We start from the raw sequence: 25,836 nt of genomic DNA, 5'->3' as shown, positions 1-25,836 counted from the left end.
GCTTAGACCGAAATTTGCCAAGAACATAAAACCTTTATATGTATATTTATTTATTTGTAGTAGTACTTTCTGCAAATGCATTCCTAGTAATAATTTTTCTGGCTAGTTTTACCTATGTTTATAAATTTGAGACTTCTATATACATCAAAAAAATCTATGAATACTTACCAAATTATGTTTAAGTGTGCCATTTTAAGATCTCACTATGATTTGAACTCCACAGACTTGTATAAATGTGGGCATATGTTCCCATCCCTTTATGACATATTAAACATTTTTAATTTAAATTTAACAGTTTTCAATTAATTTAGCTCTTATATTTTCATGAAGCTTTCATCTACTTAGAGATAAAACATGTACTCTACATATGTTTAATTATTTCAAATTCCAAGAAATGCATAAATTTTATGGCACCATAAAATGTACTTTTAATAGTTTTTATTATTTAATTATACTGTTCTGTATAACTGAGAAGAAATAAAGCCAACAAGAATAAAAAATATTCTATCACTTCTCAACCATGTAGGTTTTAATTTTTACTCTTCATCCAGGTGCCATATCATAATTTTATTTAAAAAAAATTCAATAATACAGTTACAATTGTTATCTACAATTACTCCAAGGCATTTCTGAAATTGGTGGTGGTTACATGTAGAGTATATTATTAATAATTTTTGATAAAGTTGCCATATTCTGTGTTGGTTAATGAGGTTTATGGCTACTTTTTGCGTTTATAACAAATCTTTTTCTTCTATGAAATACCATAAGTAATTGTAATGGATAATTTATCACATACATTTATTTCATATTAGTTTGCTTAGATTACTATGTTTATACTGTGTTTTATACTTTGACTACTTTTACTATATCTATTTTACCATATTGTTGTATTTATATATGCATTCCATATTTACCCCAGTTTTTTCTTGTATTTCATGACTGAATTGTCATATAAATTAACCTCAGATTTAAAGATTTTTCTTTCTGTAATCAGTATTTCTATATCTAATATGTAAGCCTATGTTTTTCAAGATCCTAAGCTAAGGTTAGGTGAGGAAGTGGAGCCATGTTGGGATGCAGACAAATGGCTTGGGGCCAGTTAACCACTTAACTGTCACAACCAAGAAGCTGTGAGGAAGACTAATTAGGCACTAATTTTCCTATTAAGGATATGAGTGAACAGACACAAAACAATTTAATAATTTATAAATTTCATTCATGGCCTGCTTGGATAATCCAAGATAAGCACCTCTTTTTAATAGCCTTAACTTAATCACATCTTTGCCATGTACAATAATACTCACAAGTCCTAGGTATGAATCTAAAAAATCTCTTTTTGTGGGCCATCATTCAGCCCACTACATGGAATGACCCCATCAATCAGAAGAGATATTACATAGGGGAAGAAAATCTAGCAATATGTTGTCTGTAAACAATTCACTGAACCAAAAAGGATACAAAATTCTGAAACTAAATTGTTATAGACACAACAGGTAAATATAAGCCCCCAAATAACTCAATATAGAAATTTTAATATCAAATGATATATTATTTAAGTTAAAAGTATCACAAGTAGTACTACTTTAAATACATGTAAATAGAAAATGGATTCAGAAATTACAACAACTTTATGGGGCACCTGGGTGGCTCAGTTGGTTGAGCGACTGACTTCAGCTCAGATCATGATCTCATGATTCAGTTCGTGAGTTTGAGCCCTGCATCGGGCTCTGTGCTGACAGCTCAGAGCCTGGAGCCTGCTTCAGATTCTGTGCTTCCCTCTCTGTCTCTGCCCCTCCCGCACTCTTGCTCTCTCTCTGTCTCTCACAAATAAATAAATGTTAAAACAAATTAAAAAAAAGAAGTTACAACAACTTTAAATTGTTAATATATAGCCCCCAATTTTATAAATACACAACTAAAAAGTTGGAGAGGGAAAAAGAACCATTATAGTTTTAAATTCACCTCTCACAAAGAAATATGCCAATCACATAATAAAAAGAAAATCTATATACAAATATAATAATGTGATTAATATGCTTGAAACCAAAAAAAAAAAAAGGAACAGAGAAACTTTCTTAACTTGAACTAGTGTGTAAATTAAAAATTAATAACAAACGTGATTTTTTTCTTTTCCTTTTGCGGGAAGAGCATTTAACATAAGATCTACTTCTTTGACAAATTTTTAAGTATGTGTAATATAGTATTATTAACCGTAGGCCCTATTTTGTACAGATCTCCAGAATTTATCTTGTAAAACTGAAACATTGTATCTTTTGATCTACATTTCATTTTCCCCTCTGTCCAGCCCTTACTAACTACCATCATACTCTCTGCTTCTATGTGTTTGTCTACATGATTAAAAAAAAAATTTGTTTATGTTTATTTATTTTTGAGAGCGAGAGAGAGAGAGCATGAGGTGGGGAGGGACAGAGAGACAGGGAGACACAGAATCTGAAGCAGGCTCCAGGCTCTGAGCTGTCAGCACAGAGCAGGATGTAGGGCTCAAACTCATGGACTGTGAGACCATGACCTGAGCCGAGGTCAGATATTTAACTGACTAAGCCACCCAGGAGCCCCTTTTCTAACGTGATTCTTAATGAAAACCTGCTAGAAATATTTCCCATGACATCTGAAACAAGGTAAGAATTCTTACTATTGCCATTACTAATAAACACAGGATTAAAACTTATAGTCAGCAAAACTATCTTTTTAGTAAGATATAACAGTTATAAGGATTGGTATAAAAAGTCAAAGTGCTGTTATTTGCAGATGATATGATTATCTACATAGAAAATTCAACTAGATCAAGAGACATTTATAGAACTATGAGAAAATTTAGCAAATAGTCTATATGCAAGACTAACTTACGAAGCCATCTGTGTTTTTCTATACCATCAACAGTCAATTAAGAATATAACAGAAAATGAGATATTATTCATGAGAAGAAAAGACAATACAGATGGATAACATTTCTTATCAAATACTAAGGCAAAACAACAATGCCATGCTTTAAGCAAAATGGTGAAACTGACTGGCATAGGAGCTTACAAGTGAGAGAGAGGCAGAGGGAGATATTTTACACAGATGCATAGAAGAGGAAGTGATATAAACATGGATTGAAGAGAGATGTGGCCATGAGCCAAGGAAAGCTATAAGAGGAAGGAATGGGTGATCCCCTAGAGCCACCAGAAGGAGTGTGGCCCTACCGACACCTTGATGTCTTTCATGTTACTTTGAGAAATAATTTGTGAAGTGAGCCCCAGCACCTTTGAAGAGCTTTTTGCTATCTCTTTTCTGTAGGCCAGAAATTACAGTGGGATCTGACTGCCAGTGAACAGTGATCCTTATATAAAATGGGGATAACTGACGCCAGGGTGGCAGGGGACCAGGGGCAGAACTCAATCACCAGAGACAAGGTGGGTCTGGTTACCAGAATGGACAGTAAAGTCAAAGCAGTAACCAGAATAATTGAGAGATAAGGAGTCTATAAAATTCTTGCTTAACAAAATGTAATGGAAAAGGTCTAAACTGAGTAACCTGAATCACTGAAACAGAGAACGATGTTCCCTCAAACAATACCCAGATGTGAACCAGTTTATAGACCCAGAACTACTTAAATGAAGAGAAGGCCAGCTTCCTTTGAGAAAGAATCCAGCTACCCTGCTCAAAATGGATACCCTTCATCTTTCTCCCAGTCTTCTTGAAAGGGGAATATGGCCTTCTAGTAGGTTTACTACAAACTGGGGAAAAGGATATCCAGATTTTTCTGAGAATTACTGGACATGGGCTCTGAAGTGATACTAATTCCAGGAGATCCATGTCATTGTGGTTGATTATTCAGAGTAAAGTTTATGGAGATCAAGTGATGAATGGAATTTTAACTCAGTTTCCTCTTACGCTGGGTCCACTGGATCTTCAAGCCCATCCTATGGTTATTTCTCAAGTTCCAGAATGTATAATTGGAATGAACTTACTTAACAACTGCCAGAATCCACACATTGGCTCCTTTACCTACAAAGTGAGGACTGCTGTGGTAGCGCCATGTGGGAACCACTAGAACTGCTTCGTTTTGGGGATAAATAGTAAACCAAAGCTATATCACATTTATAGAAGCGTTTCAGAAGTTAATGCCACCATTGAGGACTTGAAAGATGAAGAGGTGCTGATACCCACCATATCCCTATTCCAATTACTTTATTTGTCCTGTGCAGAAAACAGATGGATCCTGTAGAATGACAGTGGAATTTTATAAAATTAACCAAATGGTGACTCCAATTGCAGCTGCTATTCCAGATGTGACTTCATTGCTTCAGCAAATTAACACATCCCCTGGTACCTGGTATGAAGCCATTGATCTGGCGAATGTGTTTTCCTTGATGTATGGTGCTGAAGAGCACAAGAAGCAGTTTGCTCTTCGGTAGCAAGGCCAGCAATATACCGCCATTGTCCTCCCTCAAGGGTATCTCCAGGCCTGTGTAATAATTTAGTCTGTAGGGAGTCTGATTGTTTTTCCCATTCCCAAGATATTATACCAGTCTGTTGTATTGATGATATTATGCTGATTAGGCATAATGAGCAAGAAGCAGCAACTACTCTAGACTTATTCTTACAACATTTGCATGTTAAAAGGTGAGAAATAAATTCCACAAAAATTCAGGGGACTCTCACCTTCGTAAAATTTCCCGGAGGCCTGCGGTGTGGGGCATTGTGGGATCTCTTCTAAGGTGAAGCATAAGTTGCTGCATCTGTTCCCCTTCTATAAGAAAAAGAAGAGGCAGTGGCTAGTAGGCCTCTTTGAATATTGGAGGAAACATATTCCTCATTTGGGTATTATATTCTGAGCCAGTTAGCAAGTGGCCTGAAAGTCTGCTCGTTTTGATTGGGACCCAGCACAAGACAAGGCTGTGTAACAGGACCAGGCTGCCATGCAAGATGCTCTGCCTTCAGGCTGTAAGAGTCAGCAGACACTGAAGATCAGATTAGTAACACATTTATAAAGAAGTGCTCATCCCCACTAACAATTAAAGTAATGCAAATAAGAAGGCAATAGGATACCACTTTATGGACACAGACTTGGCAAGGAAGGGAAGGTCAGATAACAAGTTTTGATAAGGATGGGGGAAAAAGAACTATGACTATCTTGCAGTGAGGAGTGAAGTATAGTGGGTCGCCTGGGTGGCTCAGTCAGTTAAGCATCTCACTCCTGATTTTAGCTCACTCTTGATCCCAGGGTCATAGGATAGAACCATGCTGGGCTCTGTGTTGACTGTGGAGCCTGCTTAAGATTCTTTCTTTTGCTCTCTTTGCCCCTTTCCCTAACTTGTGCACTCTCTAAAATAAAAAAATAAAATAAAATAAATGAGTGAGGCATACTTAGACAATCATCTATCTGGAAAGAACTGTGTAATTATTCAAGTTAACTATACCTATGACTATACCTATTCAAGTTAACTAAAACCTATGACTACCCTATTATGGGTATCTGTCCTAAAAACATATTTGTACTGGTCTGTAAAAAGTGTATTTGCACAGTTATTGCATCACTCTTTCCGGTCAAAGGGGTTGGAGATAACCCAGCCTCCTATCATTAAGGGAACTAGAGAATCAAATGTAAAGGATGCAGTGTTAAAAGCATGAATTTAAAGGTACTCTCAGACATACCAGTAGATCTCATAGAACATACTGTTGAGAGTACTGGATTAAAAAAATAATGAGCTTCATAGCAAGACCTCATTTCTGTAAATCAAAAATACATACAAAGACAAAGGAACATGATATATTTTAGAGGTGCGTATATCTAAGGACATACATCAAACACATTCAAAACCATATCTGTGTAAGGGAGGGAGATATGACAGGGGAGTCTGGATAGAGGGGAAAGAAGAAAAATTAAAACAAAGCAAATTATAATTGATGACTGATCATGGTGGGCAATAATCTGAGAATCGATCAATTTAAATGTACATATCTCAGCACAAGTAGATGAGGGAAAGACAGAAAGCAAGATATAAAAACTATTGTTACAGATTTTAAAATTGATAGCATATTTATATATTTAGTAATATGTATTAAGGTTTTTTTAAATGCCTATCATTTACCCACCAATACATTTAGAGCTATTTATTATAAGAGAATAAGGCTCTGGACAAAGCTTGTGTTATGCGGCATTCATCAATGCACTATTCACGAAAGTGGAAGGATTAAGAAATCTAAAAATACATGAATATGGGATTAGTTAATTATTGGTGAAATAAAATATAGAATACTTGAAAGCAAAGGTTATAAATTACACTGTGGAAATACTGACACAGGGAAAAACATAGATTTTATTTTTATGTTAAAAATCAGATTATAAATTAGAATATGCAGAATATATATACATGTATATAACATGCAAAGAGAATGACTGAATGAATATATAGAAATAAAATTCTGGGGGCGCCTGGGTGGCGCAGTCGGTTAAGCGTCCGACTTCAGCCAGGTCACGATCTCGCGGTCCGGGAGTTCGAGCCCCGCGTCAGGCTCTGGGCTGATGGCTCAGAGCCTGGAGCCTGTTTCTGATTCTGTGTCTCCCTCTCTCTCTGCCCCACCCCCGTTCATGCTCTGTCTCTCTCTGTCCCAAAAATAAATAAACGTTGAAAAAAAAATTAAAAAAAAAAGAAATAAAATTCTGATAGTTTTTTCCTCTGAGTTATGAAATGAAACATGTATTAATGATTTAATAAAAAGAAAAAACAACTATTCTCTGAAAGAAAAAGGACAACTCTTTGACACATGTATTTCCCTTCAAAAACCAGTAATTACTCGAAGATATAATAGGTCTGGTTACCTAAATACTTTTATAACAAAGAGTTAATTTTATTTCTTCCAAGTTATTTTCATTACTGTGCAACTTCAGACATTCATCTTTTTAATAGTTTATTAAATACTCACTGCATTGTCTCTTACATCATGTGGATACTAAGGGATAAAGAGATATCCCTTGGTAGAGACATAACATATTTGTAAACAGACAAATTATACAATACTACAAGACAAAGACTCAATATGGAAACGTGGCCCAAGTGTTTTTGAATCCTAGACACATATTATTGTGTCCTGTGTGACCTTGCCTGTGAGGCAAAATAGTATGGAAATAGAATAATCTGAGGAAGACTAAGGCTGAATCTGAGATAAATCAACCTAGTTGTGGGATTGACTGGCTTCTTTTGGGAATGGTCTTCCAGATCAGAGCATCCAAAGGCATCACTTGGTGAAAGATATATAAAAGTATACAAGTCTTAAATATAGTAAAGGTAGTCACCTGTTGAAAAGTTTTAGAAAATGTGCTTTGGTAGAAGTAATACCCAACCAGTTCTTGAAGCTCTTTGGAAAATTTTGTGCTCTCAAGTGAGAGAGCTTGAAAAGGCAAACACAGGTGTAAAGACCCCATACATGTTGGCTGCGGGGTATAAATTAGAGGTCAAGAAAACCCCTTTGCTTTAGGGAATGAGCAGATACAGTGTGCTGAGTACAAAGGTTGGAGGCATTTGGGTCCACTCAGGGACATCAAACACCAGGTCTGTAGCAAAGGTTTGTGTTGATGCTTGTTTCATGATGAATAAAGTTCCAATTTGGATGCTATTAATACAAATCAAAGGACATCAATAAACATGTCTGAGAAAGGTGATTACTTAAATGATGCCCTACTATCTTCCACATCTTGAAAAAATCCCAAACCAATGAATGATGCAATCGGAGAAGAGAAAATACACTATTTCATTTTTTCAACAGGTTGACAGTAAGAATCACATAACAGAGACTCTTCTAAAGGGAACATGTGTTAGAGTGACTTTTTTTTCTAACAAAAGGAAAGTGGTTTTTGCATTTTCTAAGTATAAGATCTTGGCAGTTGATTTGGGCTGTTTTTTGTGTGTGTGATTTCTTTTTTCACTATTTAAGAGGAAGCAATATTTTCTTTTTGTGGAGTATCTTGTTTTTAGCTAAAAGTCATGTTGATGTAGTACTGCAGAATAAGGTCCATGCATGTGTCTATCTCCAAATACAGTTCTAGCCATAATCTTTCAAGTCCCCCTAAAACTCAACCTCCTTCATTGAAACTCAACTCACTGAATTTAACCCTAAAGGGTGTTATCAAATTAAAATATATGCTATTATATAGCATATAAATGTTATGTTAGTTAATTTTAGTATATGGTCTTCTGTGGGATTTCTAAAATTTTCACTTGATTAGCTTTTTTTAAAATAAAACCTTTCAGGGTTTCAAGATTATTTTTATGACTTATAATATGCATAACACATCTTCAAAATATATTGACTCTTGAAATAATTTAAGATCCATGCATTACATTTATGTCAGTTTACAGATCACACTCAAGTATGCTGATTTCAGAGTTTTCTTTGGCACTTAATTTAAAGTTACAACATTGGTCTTCCAAATCTGACATTTGTATGATTGGTGGATTGCACTGCAATTTTATTGACCTTTATCTTGTTTTTGTGCTCACTGGCTCAGCAGATGCCATTCTATCAAAAAAAAAAAAATTAACCATTTCTCTCCTTATCTGTCAATTAGTGTATCTTTTGCAAGAGGCTTGCTAATCATTCATCAATAGTTCTTAGCTTGGCTGTAGCCTTCAACTCTCAACCTTATAGCCTTCAGGGAGCTATTTGTCTTTGCATTTCCTAATCTTGTGGATTTATATACCAGTAGACCCAAGGGCGACTTCTCAGCCCCAAGGTGGGAACACATACTTTCTTATTTCTTTGCCAAAACTGCCTTTTACTCCCTTTTAAAGCAACCATTACTTTCTATATTCTTTGAGGATCCTTTTCTCAAGAGTGGCTTAATTTTTCTTGCTGGCTCTAAAGAAAACCTATTGCTAACCCGCTACTAAGTCCTGCTAGTATAAATTCTGATCACCATGAAGCAGTAGTGAGGGAATGACACATTTATTTTTAAATGGAATGTTACAAATATTCTGGATTACTGACAATCTCAGCCCTAGTGTCTGCTTTCTGATTTCTACTTCACTTAAGAAAATTTTCACTTAAGAGAATTTAGCTTAGAAATATGACTTTTGCTTTCTGTATTTAAATGTGAATATAGTGTTTACATTTTTCTCAAGTCTTTTATTTACCCTCACCTTGAACTAAGATTTGTTTATCAACTTTTTCTATTTATCTCCTTTTTCTATGAAGGTTCTTTTACTCAGCAATTGCATGCTCCCCCCAAACAAACAAATCATCCCAGGACATTGAAGGTTTTCTAGGTTCTAACAGGTAACTTAGACTCCCAAGGATATTAAGACGGAGTTATCTCACGTTTTCGGCCCTTTGTCTTGCTTATGGCAGTCTTTCATGTCTCTTTCATGAAACTGTAAGCTATGTGACCACAGACATTATGTCTCAATTAGTGCTAAATAACCCAGTCTATGACATGGCACAGACTATATCTATATATAAATATACAGATATAAAGAGATGTATTTTATATACATTTATTGAACAATTGGAAGACTGAACGAATGTGCCATCCATTTTGTTGGCCAACAAAAATCCTATTAATCCTTTTACTAAATTTGTTCCATCTTTCTAATTTTGCAGGTTTTAAATCTAAAGGGAAATCACCTTATATAATGAATTTGAGTAACATTTATTTTTAACACATTACTTAATCATAATAATGAAAAATGAAGTCATAGACAGGTTGAATTCTTATTTCATTAGCATCTACCAAACTATTATTCAAATATAACATTCTTACTAATTTTATGAAACCAAAATGGATAATGAAAAGATATCTTCAGCTGTTATTAATGTTCCAGTTACCGAAGTGTAAAATTTTAATGAAAGTCTTCTTAGGAAACTTTATGTAAAAAAAAAAAAATTAGGTATACTCAATGGAAAATGTGTGAAACATATTTAATGTGTTAAGTAGTTAAAACCAGTCTACTGTCAATAACATGTTTAAAAAAAAAACTTTGAAGTACATTATGTATAATTGAAAAGTTTCAATTTCGTATCTGTGTGAGGAATTCTCAATTATTTTTCATATTTTTAACATAAAATTACTTTGTAAACTCCATTAAATTGAAACCTTTACATATTTATGTTCTTTCTACTCTAAAGTTTTACATAAATATCCATCCTCTAAATAATGCCATTATTATCAGAAAACTTCTAATAAAACCTTCCAGACAATTAATTATCCATCTACTTTGGTCATGCCAACAATAGTTGGTAGACATTGTAGACTCTTCCTTCCTTCTTTCCTCCATTCTTTGATCCTTTCCTTCCTTCGATCCTTCCTTCCTTCTTTTCATATTTATTGAGGCCCAAACTACTTGGGTTAAGGAACTGGGTAGAATTAGGGATACAGTATTGTACAAAACTGACACGGTCACTAACCCTTATGAATGTTCCAGTTTATAAAGGAATGTATTATGTTAATCAAAAAGCCATACAAAATTTTGAAATTTCCTTAACTGTGCTAAATATTATGAGCAGGGAGTTTCATGGATCAATCAGAGGACATAACAGAGAAATTTGACCTAAATAGAAGATGGGAGAATATTCCCCCCGGCGAACTGAAAGTAGAGCTGAGATGGAAAGATTACAAGTAAACTAGGTGAAGGGAGAGGGAAGAGCACTCCACGAGCAGAAAGCGAAGGGGAAAAAGTAAGGTGACCGCAGAGCAGGTAATGTTTCATGGAGTTGGAAAAGGCCAAGATGACTGAGCTGAAGAGAATGAAGAGAGTGTGGTACAAATTAAAGTAGGAGAGCAAGGTAGGGTCATGTGTGAAACTTTCCACTGCATGCATGTTTAGTATGTTACACCTAATCCTCAATAAATGAAGAGAAATTGAATGGCTTTAAGCAAGAGAGTGAGGGACACACATGCAGCTACTAGCCCAAAGGGTGATTTTGTATAAATTAGGAAAAGGGGCCCTTTCTCAAGAACATTTTGCTGACATCTGCTGGGAAGTTGTCAAACAGTTATGTAAACCAGAATAATGAGTGAAGGATTCCCTGTAAAGTTGTTCAAAACACAACCTGCACAACTATCATCACCAGGTCTGACTGGAGAAGACATTGTGAAAACAGCATTATATCTAAGAGAGAAGAGTACAGTAGCTGAGGCCAGAATAGAAGCAACCAAATAACTGAAGGCTATTGCAATAGGGCATGAGCAAGAGTAACAGGTTTGGACATAATATTAGGGATGGGAAAAATGAATTCCACATACAATCAGAAGAAAACCTTAGCAGGACAGCGTTGCTTACAGACATGTGGAAAAGAAGGAAAAGTTGTCCTCATGGACAACCCTTTGCTTTCTGGCTCACATGAGAGCATCTGCCATCATTTATTATGACAGGATACACTGGAAGAGAAATGGCTCTGGGGGAGAAATGAGGACGATCATTATTTCAATTCTTGGCTTGTTAGTTTGGGGAGATTTTGAAGCATTAAAGTGGTGAGATCAAGAGAACAGTGGAAATACAAATGTTGAGCTCCCAGAAGAAATCTCAGCTGAAGATAAAATTGCAAATCTTTGACCTCTAGGTGAAAACCATAGTTGTGTGTTTTGAAGAAACTCCCTTGTGAGAGAATCCAGGTTGATAAGGATCAACCTTAGAGGTTGTGGAGAAGACAATTATCCTTTGAATGTGGCAGCAAATAACCATAATAAAAGAAGTATCACCAAGTCCAAAGAAAGAATGAGTTTAAAGACGGAAGGAGTAGCCAACTGTATTCAGTTCTACTGACACATCATAAAATGGAAAGTTTAGAAAAGCTGTCTCCTCTTAACTTTTTCCAGGACTGTAATTAGAATGAGGGAAATAAATTGATCTAGTTTGGAGTAACCCATTGAGTGTGCATATAAGAAGTGTATGGCAGCAGGTAAAGACCATTCCTGAGAAATGTAATTGAAAAGACATAAACAGAAATCAAGGAGGCATAAGAGTATAACAGTAATTAGTGCCTATATATTTCATTTGCCTGTTTTTGCTATTATGTGCATTGAATGTGAGATTTGCCAGCACATTTAAAAGAATATTTTCACAAGTTTCACTTGTTTCACAAGTTTTCACAATATTTCCACAATATTTTCAACCTTCCTGAGTCTTGTATTAAATATTTTATATATTGGATTACATTATACTCATTTTAGAATGGCAAATAAATGAAGGTTATCGAAATCAGAAGGAAATAACGAACAAATATAGGATTACACCTTGACTGAAAAACTGTTAGAATGTCAGGAGCAAGAGGAGAAAAGGCAAAGTTTTTATAGAATATTTGGGGCATCATAGATTATTTCTCTCGTAGCAGTTTCTTTTTCTGCAGTCATAAGATATAAGGTTGGAAAAATAAAATAAGCTTTACCAGTTCAAAGTTTCAAGTGCCAAGCTTAAAGATGCATAGAAGAGTCAAGAGAAGAATGAGGCTAAAACATGAAAGGTGGGGTGATGAAGAGATTCCTGCAGTTCACACAGCTGTCAAAATCATCATAATGAACCCTCACAATCTTGGTGTAATTCTCAGGGATGCAAATGCTTAGAAGCTGCCAGATCTCCACTCACCTGATGGTGTCTCTGCTCTTGTAAAGGTCAATAAATACTTTTGTGAAGCTCTTGCTGCTACTCCTCGCCCTTCTCCTGTGCCTGTGGTGCAGCCAAAATTATTTAAATAGCTCCTAAAAATTTAAACCTGTACAGGAGTTATCTTGGGCTGTGGCACGTGGTACTCAAAAATTTAGTGACTCCTACACATTCTTCTACAAATGCAAATTTAAACATAAAATTTCAAATGTATCAGTTTTCTTTAAATAGGTCTTAAAGTATTATATGCTCATTATGGAAAAATGTTTAAACAATAACATTGTAAAGGATCAAAAATTAAAAACCTGTATTGCTACCATTCAACGTTTATTTATTTTTGGGACAGAGAGAGACAGAGCATGAACGGGGGAGGGGCAGAGAGAGAGGGAGACACAGAATCGGAAACAGGCTCCAGGCTCTGAGCCATCAGCCCAGAGCCTGACGCAGGGCTCGAACTCACGGACCGCGAGATCGTGACCTGGCTGCAGTAGGACGCTTAACCGACTATGCCACCCAGGCGCCCCTATTGCTACCATTCAAGATACTCATAGTAGAGACCATACATGGGAAGATCTACTTTTTATTCTCAAGGCAATTATATTTATAATGCTTAGATAATAATAAATACAAAAATTGCATCCTAAAATTTTTATAGACATAATGAAATACATGCCTATCTTTCAACAATTACTATTCTTCTCTCTTGATATAAGCGTGTTTAATATTTTGGTGTATTATAATAGAGTTCTCAGGGAAAAATTATAAACATTTTACAATTATAAAACATAGTGATTAAGAACTTGGTTGTGTTGTTAAAAGAACTTTGTTTCTACTTATTAATGTTTCTCCTTACTAAGTAGCCTAAGAAATGTTTCTTTAACACTCAGTGACTCATTTTCTTTTTTCTTTTTTTTTTTAATTTTTTTTTTAACGTTTATTTATTTTTGAGACAGAGAGACAGAGCATGAACGGAGGAGGGGCAGAGAGAGAGGGAGATAGAGAATCGGAAGCAGGCTCCAGGCTCTGGGCCATCAGCCCAGAGCCCAACGCGGGGCTCAAACCCACGGACTGCGAGATCGTGACCTGAGCTGAAGTCGGACGCTTAACCGCCTGAGCCACCCAGGCATCCCAGTGACTCATTTTCAATACAGTCGTAGTTCAGATATGAAGACAGCTTGGTTATATGTCAGTAATTACAAAGAATAATTTGATATCTTCTCATTAATGGTATAATTTCATTATCTTTGATTTTATCCTTTTGTATGAAAGAAATATCTCCCTTTAATTTATTACTTATTAGTTAAGTATTGTGCTTTCAGTGTAGACATTTGACAATTAAATCTAATTTTCTGAATCATTTATACATATTACCTATCCATCTTTATTTTGAGGAGTTTGTCTTCTTCAAATTAAAAGAAATTCATATCCTTTAAAAATTAATCCTTTGTCAGGGTGCCTGGGTGGCTCAGTTGGTTGGGTGTCCGACTTCAGCTTAGGTGATGATCTCACAGTTTGTGAGTTCAAGCCTGGCGTCAGGCTTTGTGCTGACAGCTCAGAGCCTGGAGCCTGCTTCTGATTCTGTGTCTCCCTCTCTCTCTGCCCCTCCCCAGCTCACACTCTGTGTATGTCTCTGTCTCTCAAAAACTAAACAAACATTTTTTTTAATTAATCCTTTGTCATATGTATTTATATTGCTTACTGTCTTGTTTGCATATTATACGTGACACTGACTCACAAATGTTCCAATAGTGAAATTAAAATATATTTGACTACAAATATATATTTATGTATATATAGTATGTGTGTACATAATTTCTTTTCTTTTTTCTTAAATTTTTTTTAATGTTTTTATTTATTTTTGAGACATAGAGAGGCAGAGCATGAGCAGGGGAGGGGCAGAGAGAGAGGGAGACACAGAAACCGAAGCAGGCTCCAGGCTCTGACCTGTCAGCACAGAGCCCGACGCAGGGCTTGAACTCACGGACCGCGAGATCATGACCTGAGCCGAAGCCGGACGCTTAACTGACTGAGCCACCCAGGCGCCCCATAATTTCCTTTCTTGAGCACAGAAGGTTCTTCCCACTGACAAATCATATTAATAATCTCATTTGATTTATTGAATGATTGAGTCATTTCATATTTCACTCTCAGATCCATTCAGAATTTCCTTTAGTATTTGGTATAAGTAGGTATCCAACTACATTCATTTTCACTTAGGTGAACCATTAATCCAGGAACTTTTCACTAAAAATTTGCTAGAAATTTTAGTTTCCTTTGTCTATTATATACATGCATCTAATATGGTCTATTTATTTTTATTGTTTTTTCCAGTAGGTCACACTTTAATTATTATGTTTTTGTACTATATTTTATTCTCTGGCAAGCCTCTTGATGATACTCTTTTTTCTCATTATCTGATATAAATTCTTGTTCATTTATTTTTCACACTAACCTCAGAATCATTTGTCAAGTTTGGGGTGAAAATATCCCATGGTGAGCTTGAATTGATTTTGTCTTGATTTATTAAATAACTGGGAAAGAATTGAACTCTTTATAAAAAAAGTGTTTTCTCAATTAGTGGCATGCTGATTCTTTCCATTTATTCATATTTTTAAAAACTTTCCCTAGCTAAAGGTTCTCTATCACTTACAGTAATGCAGTACTCTATTACTAATTAACTTTTTTTATTAATTAAGAATAGATGTTCAGTTTGTCCAATTTTGTTTGGGTTTATTCATTTATTTACATGTTTTCTGAGGGCCAATATAGGCCAAGCCCTTAGCAGGTACCCAATATGCGCTAGAATTTAATTCACAATTAGTTCCTGCCTTCATGGAACTTACTGAAATTCGGTGAGACAGCCAAAATAAGGTAACAAATCAAAACTAGAAATAAATGACCCCAAAATTTAAAGCATTGTGAAGGAATAAAAAAATATGCTGCAATAATGATTTTGGTAAAAGGTGAAGAAGAGTAAGTGGGGAGTGTACTCTAATATGATGCTCTGGGAAGTCATTATTTGATAGCACATCTAAGCTGAGACCTACAGTGATTTAACAACAATCACAACAACAAAAACAGCCAGAACGAGAAATGAAGACAAACATTTGAGAAATACGCTAAAAACCCTCATTGGGGGAATAATGTAAGAGTACACCCTTGGAAGTGAAAAGTGACTGAAGCTGGGTTGTTATATGCCGAGCCAGGAGAAGAGGAGCTGAGTTGGGCCAGGCAAGTGAGGTCTTAGATATTATTTTATAAAACAAGGAAAGCCATTTGCCGCTTATGTTTCTAACTCTCCATAGCCAATCATTCAAAGAAGAAAATTAGTTTTGTCTTCAAAATATATCAAGTACCCAACCACAATTTATGACTTCTACTGATACCATCTTGTTCCCAGACACTATGACTTCAATAGCTTCCTCATGCTCCATACACAACAACCTTGTACTCCTATTATCCTCCACATAGCAGCCAGGGGCATTTCCCTAATGGGAGGAGTATTCAAGCTGCAGTGGCCCCCCACTGCCCTGGCCTCAAAATCTGCAGACAAATAAGACCGATGTATAGTTTCCGTCTTTTTTTTTGCTCTCCACTAATATTAGAACTTTAAACCTATCATAAAATTAACTTGCTTTTACAGTATTTTCAAGCTATATATGGATGGAAATTATTTGTTCATTAAGAGGTAGATCTAACTAAAAAGAAAGTCAGAAAGTTTTGAAGTTTATTTGATGAAAATATATTAAAATATTTTGAATTTTCCCTGGCTACTAATCTACTTAGCTACACATACTGCTCAGTAACTTTTGGTGATTTATAATTAACTGTTCACTATAGGGGCGTCTGGGTGCCTTGGTTGATTACGTGTCTGACTTTGGCTCAGGTCATGGTCTCACGGTTCATGAGTTCGAGCCCAGCATAGGGCTTGGTGCTGACAGCTGGAGCCTGGAGCCTGCTTCGGATTCTGTGTCTCCCTCTCTCTCTCTGTCCCCTCCCCTGTTTGTGCTCTTGTCTCTCTCTCTCTCAAAAATGAATAAACATTAAAAAATTTATAATTAAGTGTTCACTATTGAATTCTAGTTTATTGCAATGCAACTCAAGAAATGTGGTCTTTAAATACTGTTTCCATATTAATTTGGAATGTAATGGCAGTCTAATTTACTGATTTGTGGAAAAACTGTATCCTCTATTTATATGCAAAACTTTTTATAAAACATTTTATCTAGCTATGTAAGTCATTTTATATGTCTATATGTTACTTTACATATCTATTAATGTCAAAAGTTTAATTAATTATATAATTCTAAGAGGTGTATATATATATATATATATATATATATATATATATATACTTAGATTACTTTTTCTTTAAAGACAGAATAATTTATTCAAGTCTTCTTATTTTAATTTTTTTCTTGTACTCATTACATACTTTGTCCTATTTAATACCATGCTTTGTTACTTGAGGAAAGATCACCATAACTCATGTAAAATCACTGGGGCTACAAACTAAACATTTTGTGTCGTGATTTTTTTTAAGTCATGTTGTCTTAAGTTTCTTGAAACTTCACAACAGGATTTTGTGTTCTGAACTTCTCTCTGAGGGAGTTTTACTTTTTATCATTGAGTATAAATCCAATCGTATAAACATTAATTTTGTTGTGGATATCATCCTTTCCTGGTTTCCATCCTTACAGTAGGCTTCATCTAATTATTATATTGAAGTTCACATTTAATGAGAGTTTTTGACTATGATTTAGAAAAGGAATTTGCTGATGTTCTATTGTCACGTTCCCTACTCTCCTTCCCATCCATGCAATCTGGTTTGGACAGTCATAATTTTGATTCAATAACATAACACCAAGTGTTTTTAAATGAACCTAAATTATGAATAAGAAAATCAGAGAAGATAAAGAGAGACCTATCAGTGGTAATCAGCCTTCCAGAGAGCACCATTCATCGTTTGCCATCGTTCTTTCTTTCTTTCTGTTGTCTCTTAATACAAAGCATATTTTATCATGCAAAATTTTAAAAAGTGATTTAGTAGCCAGTCAAACCGATTTATTATTCATCTTTAATGTAATAAGACACTCTAAATTCTGAAAAGTCTAATATTCTGAAAATGTGGTTTCGGCTTTTTTCCCCCTCTTTCACCATGGCAATTACATCAACATAAACAACAATTAGATGTTTCAACATGCAATAGATGAATTACTGATTCCCATTAAAGTCAGTTTATGACCCTCTTGAGCGAGGCTTCTTTGTTGCAAACTATTGTGAGGCACTATTTGAGACTTTGCATTTTCTGTTTCAATCGTACTTCAGATCCCCTAAGGTAATAGTATCTGCACTACTCACACAAATCAAGATAATTCTCTGATATGGGTTTTACATTATAGTTTCTTATGTGCTTATTACTTGGAGGCTGATACTTCTGAAACTTTTTTTTTTCCACTGCAGTGTAAACTGACAGTTTGCCCTGAGGGGTTCTTTCTTTGAGGAGCAATGACTAGAGGCTGTATTTTATTTTTGTAGCCTCAGAACTGCATTTGTAAATTGATTAAACTGAAATGCATATATCTTATAACTAGAAAAGAAAAACAGATTCCTAATGGACTTGCTAGAATAGTTTTAGGCTTTTATTTGTAGAGTTTCATCTAATATATAAATAATAATTGGCGTATCAATTAGGATATCTTAAAAATAATGCTAAATAAATTATGGTCTAATCTCAGGCAACAGCTTCTAGGGAGATCAACCACAGTACATATATATATTTTAGGACTCTTCACTTTTTCATTTAAACCTGAAAACGGATATTAACATTTTTGTTAACTAAGGGCTTCCCCTTTATTTGAACTGTCATTCTAGAATGGGGTCAATTAATTGAACCCAAATATATATTTAAGTATTTTCTTGTGCTCTGAACTTAGTTTATACTCACCAACTATAAAATTAGTTATTACCTAAGCATATTTCACAAAATACAAGTATGCAATACAAATAAAGAAGAGTATATAAGTTATATCTTCTCCAGGAAAAGTAGGGAATATATGAATAATCAAAGAAACTGGAATACAATCAAAACTCATTATGCAACTGACAGAATAGAAAAATAGGGTAAATTGGTGGAAGTAAATAAAAATTATTTATATTAATGAAAATTGTAGGGTAAAATCTTTATCTCTGGCACAAGAGCATATTAGAATGAACATGGTCAGCCAATGATAGAGGTTCACGCTAGCTGTGCTGCAAATGTTAATGAAGAGAGCTAGAGGTATAAGAGAAATAATAGGTAAAGGAATAGGAAGGAATCAGAAGCCCTGAGAGAAATATTATACGAAGAGCTGCTATAACCTAGCAAAACATACATTTAACAAGTTACATTACAGGAGTTAATTAGTAATAAGAGAAGTGTGGTGTAAAAAATCAGCCTATGCACAGGGACTTTGGGAAGCAAGCACTTTCTAAAGTCAATATTCAAATTGGATGAGGATCCAAAAGTCTTTCAAGATATCATTACCACCATGTATTTACATTCAAGCTTTTGAACACACAGATAGGTTTGATAACACCTTTTTTCAAAGTATTTGTTATTTTTGTCCTATGGGATTTATTTTAATTTAATGAGGATTGTACATATTTCCTCTCAGTATTGAACAATTTGGAACGTTATTAAGCAGTGACAATATAGATACTATTAACACCTGATCAGGATGGTCAGTTTTATGCAATTAGTATATTTTAAATATTCTGATTTATATCTTTTTTTTGAAACAATAAAATCATGTTTTAATGCATATACCTCTCACTACATTAAATTATAAGACCACAAATACTTACGGAATATACAGTAAACGCATACAACTCAAGTTAAAGGTTTTATATTTATACTTTTACAAAATCTCAAGTTCTACACTGTCAAAGGCAGCAGTTGTTGGGAAAAAGCACTTCTGAAACCAACAAAACCACCTTTTTTATCAAGTGATATGGTGCTAATAAACATTAGAAAATATTTTGTGTCAGTATGTCAAGTACTGAGAAATGATACTGTGCCCTCGAATATGTTCTTAATATTAGTTGACTGATAAAGTCACTGCAGGTGGCATTTATTGCCATGAACTATAGTGCTTCACTTTATCACTCAGACTAGATCACAATGTTCCAACAGCTACAATCTGTTAACTCTCATCCAAATAGCTAAAATGCCCTTAAAGGAAGGATTATTTGCCTCTGAAGGTTCCCTAGCAATTTTGAAGATTTCATAAAACTTAGTAGCTCAATATCAGCTATTGGACTGATACTCAATTAATTGTGAAACGTAAGAGAAAATTTTCTTTCTTTTCCACAAGAAACTAAGCCTGTAAACTATAATATTTGTCAGTTGTATGCATATTTCAGTCAAAATCCAGAATTATGCTCTATTGGATTGTCCTTTCAAGCTACAAAGGCATAAGATGCTCATTGGAATAGATGACACAAAGAAGTACATAATAAAATTCAGCACTCACTCTCATCTCTCCATTCCCCTTGCTCACTCCACAAGGAAAAATTATTACCTGTATAAAGCACATCTTTCCAAGTAATTTTGTTTGTCCATGTAAGCAGAGGGAAACCTACATACACAAACATAACTTTGCTTCTTGCTTCTTTAGTAGAAAATTATATTTATACAGAGATTTATTTTTTCTTAATGACTGTAAAATATCAAATATTTATAAATATGCCATAAGTTTTTTAGTCATTTCCCTATTGGTGGGTATTTAAGATGCTTTTATTTTTTTTTATCACTTCAAGGAATTCTGCAGGAAATCTTTGTATGTGAAAGGGCAGGCCTACGCCAGCCGACTCCATCTTGTTCTGTGTCCTTCACCTTGACCACACCTCCTCCCCTTGAGTAAACCCTCCCTCACCTGCCTAACAGGACTCGGACCCTTCCCCAGGACCCTTCCCCAGCCAATCGGCTGAGGCCATAGCCATTACCTCACCAACTGCCCCCAGGCCCCAATAAAACCTTTGTCCTTTTGAAACTCGCTCTCTTTCCCTGGTATCTCACCGCTGCGTTGGTGCAGGTAGGGGATTGAGCTCGAGCTAGCTGGAATAAAGGCTCTTTGCTTTTGCATCGGACTCGGCTCCCTAGTGGTCTTTGGGGATCACGAATTCTGGGCATAACATATGATGGCGTTTTTCTTTCGTATTTTTATTTCAAAGTGAGAATGTTGAGTTTAATGGAATGTATATTTCACTTTTAAATTCTGCCAGGTTAGTTTCCCAAAAGGTTGCTGTTATCCCAATCAGCAATGTATAGGAGTGCCTGTTTTGATTACCCTCACCAGCTTGGATGTTATTAATCTTTAATTTATTTGCCAATATGACCAATGAAATTGTTATCACTCATTTGCTTTTCCCTGATTAATAAAGAGGTTGAACATCTTTTTAAATAATTATTGAAATTTTGAATTGAAAAATCTTTTCTGCTCTGCTCTTGTCATAGCCTTTACCATCTTTTCCATTATAGATTCTATGCTACATGTTTAGAGATTTTCAAAGAAAAATTATGAGTAAAGCCATTACACTTCTGTTAAAATCCATGTAAATAAGCGTAACAAAGGAAACTATCTTACAATTTTATGGATTATATTCAAGCCTTATGTTTTAGATAATGTGTGGGTAGTAATGATGTTTTGTATTGGTTTTGCTGTCCTAGCATACACTGTTGCATTTAGGATTTGGTCAAAGTTTATTCTGAGAGCACATTTCATGGATAACAATAATTCATAAAATCTTGCTTCCATAATATAACTAAATTGCATATTTATAATTTATCTGAATCTAATTACCATAATATTCACATAAAGAAAAAAAACAAAACCAATTCCATCCTTTTTGGAAGCATTCAGGAAAAGGACCTAAGCTGTTAATACATAATATTCAAGTTTAAATCCAAATATTGAGTACTCAACCTATGTCATAACAAGTGTTTGAATAAAAGTAGATTCCACATTATATAGAATATTTTGTACATTATCTACAAATATGTTCACATTTTGTTCATGTTTATTTACCAATGTATTTCTGCATATGATCATCAAGAAAGCTCTACTGAAAGAATTCAAGGTTTTAAAATATTAAAACAGTCATTAATTTAGTGAATTGAAAGATATAAGGGAATAGTTTATAATTATACCACTACATTCAGAAAAAAAAACCTATTAAAATCCATTTGTAATCAAATAAAAACTTCTTATCTGCATACTAGACTAAAAATGTTTTTTAACTAATTAAGGGAATGGCCCATACATACAAATCTAAACCCGGCATCACATTTATACTTACTTTAGATATATTTTCAATAAAATCATGAATAGAATTATCCTCACTATAATTTCTATTTAATTTCACAGACTGTGTGTGTGGTTAGGAAGGATAACAGAACCTGGCCAATTTCAATAAATCCAGGAATTGAAATACAATGATATAAAATTAGAAAAATAAAGCAAAATTGTCATTAATTATACAGGACAGATAAACCTTACAGAATCTAGAAATCATTAGAAATAAAATAGTGAACAGCTAGGTTGTTTAGTATAAAATCAATATTCAAAAGTCAGAACAATTTACAATCATAATTTGAAAAATTAAAATGTTTTAAATATCTCCTAAAAACCTAAAATGACAAGGTATAAACAAACCAAGCTACTAAATGATGTATAAGGCTTTTATAAATAAAATTATGCTAAAGCAAATAAAAGATTTTAAAAACTGGAAAAACATACCATGTTCATGAATGATATTATTTAAAATTATGAAGATTACAGTTATCCAAAATTATAAATTTATAGATTCTCACTCAGAATATCAAACAAATTTCATAGTACTAGAGTAGATAATTTGAAACTATGCAGGCATCAGTACAAACTGTACAAATGCCAAGGACAGCCAAGGAAATATGGAAGAAGTAAAGGTGATAACACTTATAAATGAGTGGATGTTGAAGAGACAGAGAAGATTTCTTCAGAGAAAGAGAGAGAAAGATGCCGATACAAGTTCTCATGGGGAAAGATAGAGAGGAAGTGAAAGGGATGCTTTCTCTTATCTCAAGCTAGGTGAGGAGATTTCAAGCCAATCACTTAGAGAGCTAAACAAGTACTCTCTCAGGTTTGGGAGCAATAGATTCTTACGTCTGGTTACCATTTAGGAAAGGGTAAAGAAGAAAGATGTGGTTGGAATAGTCTTCCTAGCTGGCTGCATTCAAAATACTCTGTACTTTACAAATGGTTGTGTAATGATGCATTTTGGGTCACTCGAATTTTCAAAGGCAGTGGAATTCCAAGAAAAGAGTTGTATATGAAGAAAGGAGTGAAAAACAGCCTTCCAGATGACAGACATCATTTGCCAAGTAGCATCAGTCAGAGCTTGCCACAAGAGAATCTCTAAAAATACAAAAAAAAAAAAAAAAAAAGCACACACCTAAAAAAGAGCAACTAGCAACTACGCATCTACAACACCCAGAGGGAAGCAGAAGCCAGATTATATACTGTGCCACAAACAAAGCAGGGTCCTTTTGTCTGTTAAAAGTTTGATTTTCAAAAAGTTTAAACATATAACTCAAACACAAAAGGAACATGTATTAGGGAAAATATAATTGAAGAGGAAACCATTATGATGATTCAAAGAGCATTTGAGAAGTTGAGGTTTACAGACAATGAATACTAAAATAAGATTGCTTGGTTACTTACAAAACTTGCTGATTTCTTATCGAACAACAAATCATAATTTCTAGGGTTATCTTTTTTAATAGAGTATCTGCATCTTTCTTGGACAAAAATACACAAGTAAACATGTAATGTCACTAAGTCTGGGACTTTGTTTAAAGTGAGTTAAAGTATATATTTCTCTGGATAATCCTTAGGTCCATTAAACAATGTCCACATATGACCTTAAATGACATACAGCCCACCTTTTAGCCCTATTTCCAAGTTTAGAACAATTTTTCTTAACATATCTTTATCCTGAACTCCCATCACCTTGCCAATCTCCAAGAATAAAAATCCACTTGTAATGACATCTCCTCACCATGCCCACGCTTCACAGCACACTTCCAAGTCTGAAGCTCACCCCAGATGGAGGAAAAGCTGTCTATTTAATTTGAATAATATTCAAGGATTTTATGATCATATTGTATCATACATTTTAGTTATTAAAGGGAGACTGGTAAGACTGTATGTATATTGGAAATTTTCTAAGAAAGTAGAACTTAAATGTTCACTGAAAAAAAAAAGGAACATATGAGGTGTGGTATATGTTAACTAACTCAGTGGGGGACTCCTTTCACAAGGTATATGTATATCAAATCATCTTGTACACTTTAAATATCTTATATTTGTATTGGTCAATTATACCTGAATAAAGATGGAAAAAAAGAAAAGGAAACTGGTGTTAAGACTAGGAATTAGACAAAATGCTATGGAGCAAGTCAGATTCTTTTTTTTCTATAGGACAGATTGAGAGAAAATGGGAGAAAGAGTAGGGCTGCTTTATGAATACATATAACGGATTTTATCTTATTTTTGATAAAAAACAGTTATATTTGTAAAGGTGAAACTTGGGAATAATTGCCGTTTGTATAAGAATAAACAAATTGTAGCATAATCATACAATTAAATACACTACAAAATTAAAATGAATTAACTCTAAATGAAATGCAGCATCCTAGATTGGATCCTAGAATAATTAAAAAAGCATCCGTGGAAAAAATGGCAAGATTCAAATAAAGTGTGAAATTTAGTTAATAGTAATATACCTATGTTAGTATGTTGGTTTTGAAAAATATGTAATAGTAATGCATACACACACATACACACACACACACACACACACACACACACACCCCTCTTACTGCTTTTGTTTCTTTGGAGAACCCTAACATAGGAACTGTCTGTATTATCTTTGTAGCTTTCCTATAATACTAAAACGATTTAAAAATAGAAAGTTATTAAAAATATTAATTAAGTAAAGCTACATGCATAAACAAAGATAAATCACAAAATATATCTTTGAAGAAAGTTATAAACATATTGCTTTCTCATCTGTAATCTACCCAACACATCCAGATTGTAGATTCACTGATATTTTAGACATAAGAAATACAATGTCATATACACCCATATATCAATAAGATGTATTTTTTTTCCTTAAATACTCATTGGTATACCCTTGTTTGTAAAGGAGGAACAGGTTAAAATGTTAACAAAAATACTTATAACATTTTAGGAATATTAATCATTACTATGTAACATTTTTATATTTTTCAAAGTTAATTACATAATTTTATTTAATTCCTACAGTAGTCAAAGCAGGCAGAAAATTATACTAATCTAATGAAGATATTCAGAAATGTTAAATGGCATGACTAGTTACAGTATAATAATAGTATAGTAACAGTTAAACCTGAATCCAGTTGTTTCAAAATTTTATGAACATAGGATGACTATGGAGTCTATTGGGAAGCTAATAAATTAACAACTTCAAATATTTTAAGGGTCTTCAGGTAATCCGCTGCTATTTGAAAGGATCCCATGTGCTAACCAACTTGCTCAAAATCTGTCCTATAGATCTTACATTACCATATGCTGGAATATGTCAATTTATTTCTTATTATATACACTTTCCTTTTCCTTTCACTAAAAAAAAAAATCTGCATTAATGGTTGCACCTTCACACCTTGTTACATTCCACAATCATGACAGATCTACCAAACATGCAAAGTAGAGATGAGGAGATGAAGCAGGCCCACATCTCTTTCTCCAAAATAGCCAAATGACTATTCCAGATAACTTGCTCCTGAAAAACCTATTTCCAGGTCAGAGTCCCCTGAATTTTCATTAACTTTATTTGACTAAGTCAGGGAGTGTTAAAGAATCTATCAAATATTTTACTCTTAATACTTTCCTCTACAGGTAGAGAACCATGGATCGCTTCCTGCTAACTAACTGCCTTATTCAGTAGAACCCCACATTCAGTAAGAGATGGAGGAAGTTGCAAATCCAGCCGCTATCCATGCAAATCAATTTCACTCAGACATCTTTGCTTGCTATCCAAAAGGTTATCTATTTTTATAGTCTCACTTTTGTCTTAATTCTCTAGGATTCCCTTTCTTTTCAAGCACATTCCTACTTAGCCAAAACTCCCAAACTTCCTATTTGCAAACATTTGAAATTGCAATTAC

The 25,836-nt window shown here is 34.3% G+C and overlaps 1 long non-coding RNA gene across 17 annotated transcripts in view; it reads right to left on the bottom strand.

The window, feature by feature from the left end:
• LOC109492563 overlaps positions 1-25,836 on the bottom strand; it is a 139,510-nt gene that overhangs the window by 86,144 nt on the left and 27,530 nt on the right. For 2 of the 17 annotated variants that reach the window (XR_006595272.1, XR_006595286.1), the window contains one exon: positions 4,669-4,756. The exons of the other annotated variants lie outside the window; for them this stretch is intronic. This is a non-coding gene — a long non-coding RNA (uncharacterized LOC109492563). The remainder of the gene's footprint in view (positions 1-4,668; positions 4,757-25,836) is intronic. 17 annotated transcript variants of the gene reach the window in all.

The sequence above is a fragment of the Felis catus genome, chromosome A1 (assembly GCF_018350175.1).
Source record: "Felis catus isolate Fca126 chromosome A1, F.catus_Fca126_mat1.0, whole genome shotgun sequence".
Classification (NCBI taxonomy): domain Eukaryota; kingdom Metazoa; phylum Chordata; class Mammalia; order Carnivora; family Felidae; genus Felis; species Felis catus.
Note: the sequence above shows the minus strand (reverse complement) of the source record. Positions and strands in the feature narration are given on the sequence as shown.